Source organism: Oryctolagus cuniculus, chromosome 18, assembly GCF_964237555.1.
Source record: "Oryctolagus cuniculus chromosome 18, mOryCun1.1, whole genome shotgun sequence".
NCBI classification, from domain to species: Eukaryota; Metazoa; Chordata; class Mammalia; order Lagomorpha; family Leporidae; genus Oryctolagus; species Oryctolagus cuniculus.
This window is the reverse complement of record NC_091449.1, coordinates 294,092-301,742: the sequence shown is the minus strand read 5'-3', so window position 1 is coordinate 301,742 and position 7,651 is coordinate 294,092.

The window sequence follows — 7,651 nt, the reverse complement described above, 5'->3', positions numbered from 1 at the left end:
CAGTTCATGTCACTCCTGCTCAGAATTAGTTTTCAGAAACCTATCGTCACACTCCAGAGTGACATTTCTTGCCATGATTCCTTCTTATAGCTCTGAATCCCATTCAGACCATTTTAGGCTTAGCTGAAGTGCCACAATGTCTTGATAAGAGTAAAAGATTAATGCTCCATTTTTATCTCCTATAACCACCCTGAACACATAATGGGAACTTATATATTAAACATTGTTAATAACGTCCAGTTTGAATTTACTGGCTGGAGTTTTTAAAAAAATTTGAGAGGCACAAAGACAGGATAGAGAGCTCTATCTGCTGGTTCACTCCCTGAAGGCTGCAACAGCTGGGACTGTGCCGGGCTGCAGCAGGTTTCTGGAAACTCAATCCAGATCTCCCACGTGTGGCAGGAACTCAACCATCAAAGACATCACCAGCATCTCCCCGGGTCTATATTTGCAGGAAAATGGGTTCAGCAGTCATAGCTGGGTGTTGAATCCCAGTACTCCAATATGGGGCTCCGGTGTCTTCACTGGTGTTTTAATCACTAAGCTAAATACTTGCCTCTGGATCTTTTATTTAATATGTGGACATGCTATATCATGATTTTCTTCTTTCAAAAGTTTTCTTGGGGGCCAGAGATGTGGCGTACCAGGTAAAGCCGCCACATGTAGTGCCAGCATCCCATATGCGTGCCAGTTCAAGTCCCAGCTGCTCCACTTTCAATCCAGCTCTCTGTTATGGCCTGGGAAAGCAGTAGAAGATGGCCCAAGTCCTTGGGCCCCTGCACCTACTTGGGAGACTGGGAAGAAGCTCCTGGCTCCTGGCTTCAGATCAGCGCAGCTCCGGCCGTTGCGGCCATCTGGGGAGTGAACCAGCGGATGGAAGACCTCTCTCTCTCTCTCTCTCTCTCTCTGCCTCTGCCTCTGCCTCTCTGTAACTCTTTCAAATAAAGAAATAAATAAATCTTTGAAAAGAAGTTTTCTTAGGGGGCTGGCACTGTGGCACAGTGGGTTAAAGTCCTGGCTTGCAGCACCAGCATCCCATATTGGTGCCAGTTCAAGTCCCAACTGTTCCACTTCTGATACAGCTCCCTGCTAACATGCCTGGGAAAGCTGCAGAAGATGGCCCAAATCTTTGAGTCCCCTCACCCACGTAGGAGACCCTGAAGCGGCTCCTAGCTTCGTACTGCCTCAGCTCCAGTCATTGCAGCTATTTGAAGAGTGAACCAGCAGATGGAAGATTCTCTGTGTCTCCCACGTCCCTCTGCCTTTGAAACAAAAACTAGCTTTTTAAAAGATTTTATGTATTTATTTAGACAGGGAGAAGCAGGGAGGGAGGGAGGGAGGGAGAGAGAGAAAGAGAAAGAGAGAAAGAGAGAGAGAGAGAGAGAGAGAGAGAGAGAGAGATCTTCCCCAGATGGCTACAACACCCAGGGCTGGGCCAGGACAAAGCCAGTAGCCAGGAGCTTCTTCCAGGTCTCCCACATGGATGCAGGGGTCCAAACACTTGGGCCATCTTCTGCTGCTTTTTCCAGGCCATCAGCAGGGAGCTGGATCAGAAGTAGAGCACCCAGGATATGAACTGGTGTTCATATGGGATACTGGCATCACAGGCAGCAGCTTCACCCACTATGCCACAATGCCAACCCCCAAAAAATAGCTATTAAAAAAAAGGAGGAGAATGAGGTGGTGGAAAAGAAGAAAGAAAAAGAGGAGGAGGAGAAAGAGAAGGAGGAGGAGAGTTAGGAGAGGAGAGGGGAGGGTAGGTTAAAGAAAGAGGAGGGGCCGGCGCCGCGGCTCACTAGGCTAATCCTCCGCCTAGCGGCGCCGGCACACCGGGTTCTAGTCCCGGTCGGGGAGCCGGATTCTGTCCCGGTTGCCCCTCTTCCAGGCCAGCCCTCTGCTGTGGCCAGGGAGTGCAGTGGAGGATGGCCCAGGTGCTTGGGCCCTGCACCCCATGGGAGACCAGGAAAAGCACCTGGCTCCTGGCTCCTGCCATCGGATCAGTGCGGTGCGCCGGCCGCAGCGCGCCGGCCGCGGCGGCCATTGGAGGGTGAACCAACGGCAAAAAGGAAGACCTTTCTCTCTGTCTCTCTCTCTCACTGTCCACTCTGCCTGTCAAAAAAAAAACAAAACAAACAAACAAAAAAAAAAAAAAAGAGGAGGAGAGGTAAGAGAGGAAAGGGGAGGGGAGGAGAAAGAAAAAGGAGGAGAGGTAAGAGAGGAGAGGAGAGGTGAGGGGAGGAGAGGAGAGGAAAAAGGAAGAAAGAAAGAGAGAGAGAGAGAGAGGGGAGGGGAAGGAAGGGGAGGGGAGGGGAGGGGAGGGGAGGGGACAGGAGGGGACGGGGAGGGAGAGAGAGAGACAGACAGACAAACCTGGGCAGAACTCGGGGCTGGTGCAAATCCAAGTGCCCTTCCCAAAGGAGATGAGCCAGAGACCAAGAGTGTGTGGCCACCATCCAACCTGATAAAAACCCCTTTTCGGGAAGCCAGTCCATGGAAAGACTTCCTGTAGTGCTGTTTCTCTTGTACTTGAGTATAGCACCCAAATAAATCTTGTCTGGGTTAAGGTTTGACCACTTGTCCATTTCTATTATGTCCAAGTCAAAGAAATCTAGGGTCGGTAACATTACAGTAATACTGGAGTTCCCTTACTAATGCATTAAATGACTACTAAATAAGGTTTAGTGGTGACCCTAATAATTACCACAATTTCATAGTGATAAGTGAAATAATATTTCAAAATATCTGTAATACTGTCCTGTGATGTGCAAACATTTTTTTTTTTGTGGCCAGCATTCAAAATGAAATGGAGATGCCATTTTTTGTGTTTATCCAGAAAAAGCACCAACTCCCACCCAGGAGACCCCCTCTTAGGGCTTCAAGGCCGAGCTACTCCCATTAACCAAACTTGGTATGTGACCCCACCTAACCATAGCCCATGACCCGCGGTTTGACATCTGACCCACTTGATCCCCTCAGTCACACACGTAGGTCCAGTGTTAAGCACATAACTGATCTGGATCTCCTCCACTGAGCGAACCGGTAGATTCCCACAAGCAGCAAAGGACATGTGTACTTCTAGTAATTCTACGTTGAGCTTGAGATGGCAGATTTTTACTGGGGACTTATGTTTGAGGAAAAATCGCTTTTGCAGGTGTTCTGGGGTCTGATTATCCACCAGGCCATCCATCCTTAGAAACCAAAAAATGCAAAAGTTGTATTAACATATTCTTTAGTTACACAACAAATTTACAAGTAATTAATTGGGGAAAAGCTCAATCTGGATATTTTAGAATAAAATCTGAAACAGACCTCTGGTCAAAAGGGAAGTAAAAATAATATGAATCTGTTTAAATAATTTTTAAAACACCATATCAAATCATAGACATGAATACAAAATTATCATCAAAGCTTATTTAAAAGAAAAGTTACAGGGGCTGGCGCTGTAGTGCAGTGGGCTGAAGCCCCAGCCTGCAGTACCGGCCTCCCATATGGGCACCAGTTGAAGTCCCGGCTGTTCCACTTCTGATCCAGCTCTCTGCTGTGGCCTGGGAAAGCAGCAGAGAATGGCGCAAGTCCTGGGGCCCCTGCACCCACATGGGAGATCTGGAAGAGGCTTCTAGCTTCTGGTTTCGCATTGGCTCAGCTTCAGACACTGCAGCCATTTGGGGGATAAACCAGCAGATGGAAGATCTCTCTCTCTCCCTGTCTCTACCTCTCTTTATAACTCTTTCAAATAAATAAAATAAATCTTAGGGGGAAAAATGCTACAGATAAATGTGTCTTGAGTTTTTTATGTCTTAAGACCTCTTTACACTCTTAAAAATTACTGAGGATCCCAAATTTTTTGTTTATGTAGGAGCTATCAATATTTACTGTGTCAGGCATTAAAAGTGAGAAAAAAACTAATATATAATTTTAAATTTTAAAAACAAGTCCATTGTATATTAACATACATAATAAGATGAACTATATCCCCCTCTGCCCCAGCCCCAAATTTATATGTTGAAGTTCTAACCCACACTGCCACATGATATAGACCCAGTTTTTACTAAGTAACTAAGTTAAAATGAGGTCATTAGGGTGAACCCTGCTCTAACATGACTAATGTCCTTATTTAAAAAAAAAAATGCAAGGAGGGGAATTTAGTGGTGGGCGTTTGGCACAGTAGTTACAGACATTGCTTAGGATGTCCACATCCCTAAATGGAGTCCGAGTTGAAATCCTGGCTCCACTTTCAATTCCAGCTTCCTGATAATACACACTCTGGGAGGCAGCAGGTGATGGCTCAAGTAGTTGGGTCCCTGTCATCCACATGGGAGACCCAGATTGAGTTCCTGGCTCCTGGGTTTGGTCTGGCCCTGTTCCCAGTTATTGTCTAATCTGGGGAGTGACCCTGTGGATGGGAGATTTCTGTCTCTCACTCTCCCCAACTCTGGTTCACCATGGGAAATAAGCCCATGTGAGATCACCTACGCACCAAAGAATGGACTCAGAAGCATGAAGGAAGCAGAAAGTGAGACACTTCTTGATAGCTGGTCTGAACAGCAGTGATCAGCCAGTGGAAGCAGGCACTACCCTCAGAAACTCCGCTCCTTTTATCCCTGCCATGCAGAGCGCCTTTCAAACTTAGGAGGTGCAAGCTAAGCCCCACACAGCGCCTGAAGCAGGGTGAGGGAGGGTTAACAGGAGAGGGTGCTGCTGGGCAGATCTAGCACGGGGAAGGGGAGTTACACTGGAGTGTCATCCAGGCTCCAGGAACTGAGACAGGAGAGCATTGTGTACCAGACAGCCCATGGCTACAGATTACAGAACTGCTGCAAGTTACAGAGATAACAAGCGGTACAAGGTCTTCAAAGCAAAGTCAGCCCCTGATCTACTTTGGAGTTTTTGCAAACCTCTATCCCACATGCTACTGAGGCCTAGTATCATGGTCCCACAAAGGCAAAGCTAAGTCTCTTAGGAAAATATGCCATGGTCATTTCTTACACCACCATCTTCAAATACATAAAGATATTTTTAAAGTGGAAAATTTAGGAAAGAAAGCCACATGAAGATAGTCAGATTTCTGCAAGCCAAGGAATCACAAAGATTGCCAGCAAATCAAGAGAAGAAAAGGAATGGAGCAGATTCCATCTCACAGCCCTCAGAAAGAACCAGCATCTTTTTCATGAATATTTATTGTATTTATTTGCTAGGCAATAAGTGACAGAGAGAGGGAGACACACACAGAGAAAGAGGTATTCCATCTGCTGATTTATTTCCCAAATGGCAGCAACAAGCAGAATTGGGTTGGGTTAGGCTGAAGCCAGGAACCTGAAACTTTTTTTTTTTTTTTTGACAGGCAGAGTGGATAGTGAGAGAGAGACAGACAGAGAGAAAGGTCTTCCTTTTCTGTTGGTTCACCCCCCAATGGCCGCTGCGGCCAGCGCACTGCGCCAATCCGAAGCCAGGAGTCAGGTGCTTCTCCTGGTCTCCCATGCGGGTGCAGGGCCCAAGCACTTGGGCCATCCTCCACTGCACTCCCGGGCCACAGCAGAGAGCTGGACAGGAAGAGGAACAACCGGGACAGAATCCTGCACCCCGACCGGGACTAGAACCCGGGGTGCCGGCACCACAGGCCGGGGATTAGCCTATTGAGCTGCGGTGCTGGTCAGGAACCTGAAACTTTACACAGGTCTGACGTGGGTGACAGGGGCCCAAATACTTGGGTCATTTTCTGATGTTTCCCAGGTACATTAGCAGGGAACTGGTTTGGAAGTGGAGCAGCCAGAATTTGCAATCTGATATAGGATGTTGGCGTTGCAGGTGGTGGCTTAACCCCCTGTGCCACATGCCAGCCCCCATGCCAACATTTGGATCTCGTGTTTTTACCTCTATAACTGTGAGACAGGAAAGCTGTGATGCTTAAAACACCCAGTTTGTAGTATTTTATTACTGCAGCTGTGGAAAACTAATACAACATATTTTTAAAAATAAATGCATAACCTGATAAAACATAATTACATTTTCAAAACAAAAATTATTAAAAAGAGAGGAACTGCATTATATTATTCAAATCTCGTTAATGTCTGGCTTGACAGAAAGCAGCTGAATATCCATAGCTGTTTGTCCCTTTAATTGGTTCCAGTATTACTCTTCAGTGGCCTCTGAAAAACTACCATATATTCATGAGAAAATGAAAGAAAAAGCCAACATCTCAGTATTATTATGGACTTAGTTTTGAACTCACTACCCCTTCAGAGTGTCTCAGGAACTCCCCAGGGCTCTTAGGCCCACCCACAGAAAATTACTGCAATAGACAAATTTCTATCTTAGAATCACAAAAACAAAACTACCAGAACTGAAAAAGGAAAACATACAGGGAAACATCACGAATCTCAAACTCAGCACCATTAGAACCAGGAGGAAAGCTGAGCCCAGTGACTGGTTCCAAATGAACACATCGGCTTCTACTAAGGAAAAGACAATAGGTCTTCAACAGCCCTCCCCATCCCAGGGAACTCTGCTAAAGGAAAGGCAACAGATCCTTCCTGTACTTCCTCTGCCCACAGAGAAGGGGATATTGCCTGAGAATGTGGCGGGCTCCCAGAGAAGGCAAAGTCGGGCTCCTGGAGGCTGTCGGACCCATCATTTCCACAGCAGCTGCTGCCACCTGTCCTGGTGAGTGAGCACATCTATCAAAAGAAAAATGTACAACCAATCTAGTTACAGACATAATTGGTTTTTACTTGAAATTCATGAAATGAGCAACCTCCATTCTAAAAAGATAGAATGAAGGGTCCTATTGGGAGAAGGGTCCCACTGGGAGAACAGTGACGTTTGAAAGGTGGGAACGAGGAGACAAAAGGGGCGAAAAGCTCATTGTTTAACATCAGATTACTTTTCTTTTTAGAGTTAAAGCAGAGGATCCTGGCACTGTGGCTCAGTGAGTTAGCATGGCCACTAGTTCCAGTTCCAGCTGCTCCACTTCCAATCTAGCTCTCTGCTAATGCTCCTGGGAAAGCAGTGGAGGACGGCCTACGCCCTTGGGGCCATGCACTCACATGGGAGACTCTGGCTCCTGGCTTAGCCTGGCCCAATCTCAGTTGTTGCAGCCATCTGGGAAGTGAACCAGTGGACAGAAGACCCCTCTCTCTGTGTGTCTCTATCTCTCTCTGTAACTTTGCATTTCAAATAAAATAAAATAAACTTTTTTTTTTTAAGTTAAAGCAGAGGGGACTTCCTTATTACACTTAGGTAAACCAGACTCTCCTGCCTTGGGGAGAAACTGTTCTATTTGGGGATCTGCTTCCTGAAAGTTTCTGTTTGGTGATGTTGCATTTGGCATAAGCGGCTCCCCTTTTATTTGCTGTGTTGTTTGCGCCTAGCACAGGAGCTTAGTCGGAAACAGTGGCCTCCTATAACTTTTGTTTAACACCTGGGACTCCTCCTGGTACTGCTGGCCCTTTGCAGGGCGGTGGGGAGGGGGCAAGGGTCGGAGAAGGGAGGACCGGGAGGCAGCCGCTCCGCGCCTGCTGGGGGCCGGGTTCATTTCGCGCACTCCCCGCTGCACCGTCAGCCGGCGGGTATCCGTTCTCTTCCCTGCTGCGTGCCTGGCGCTTCCGCGAGAGACACTCGTGGAGGGGCACACGCATCTCGGTGAGCCTCTCCG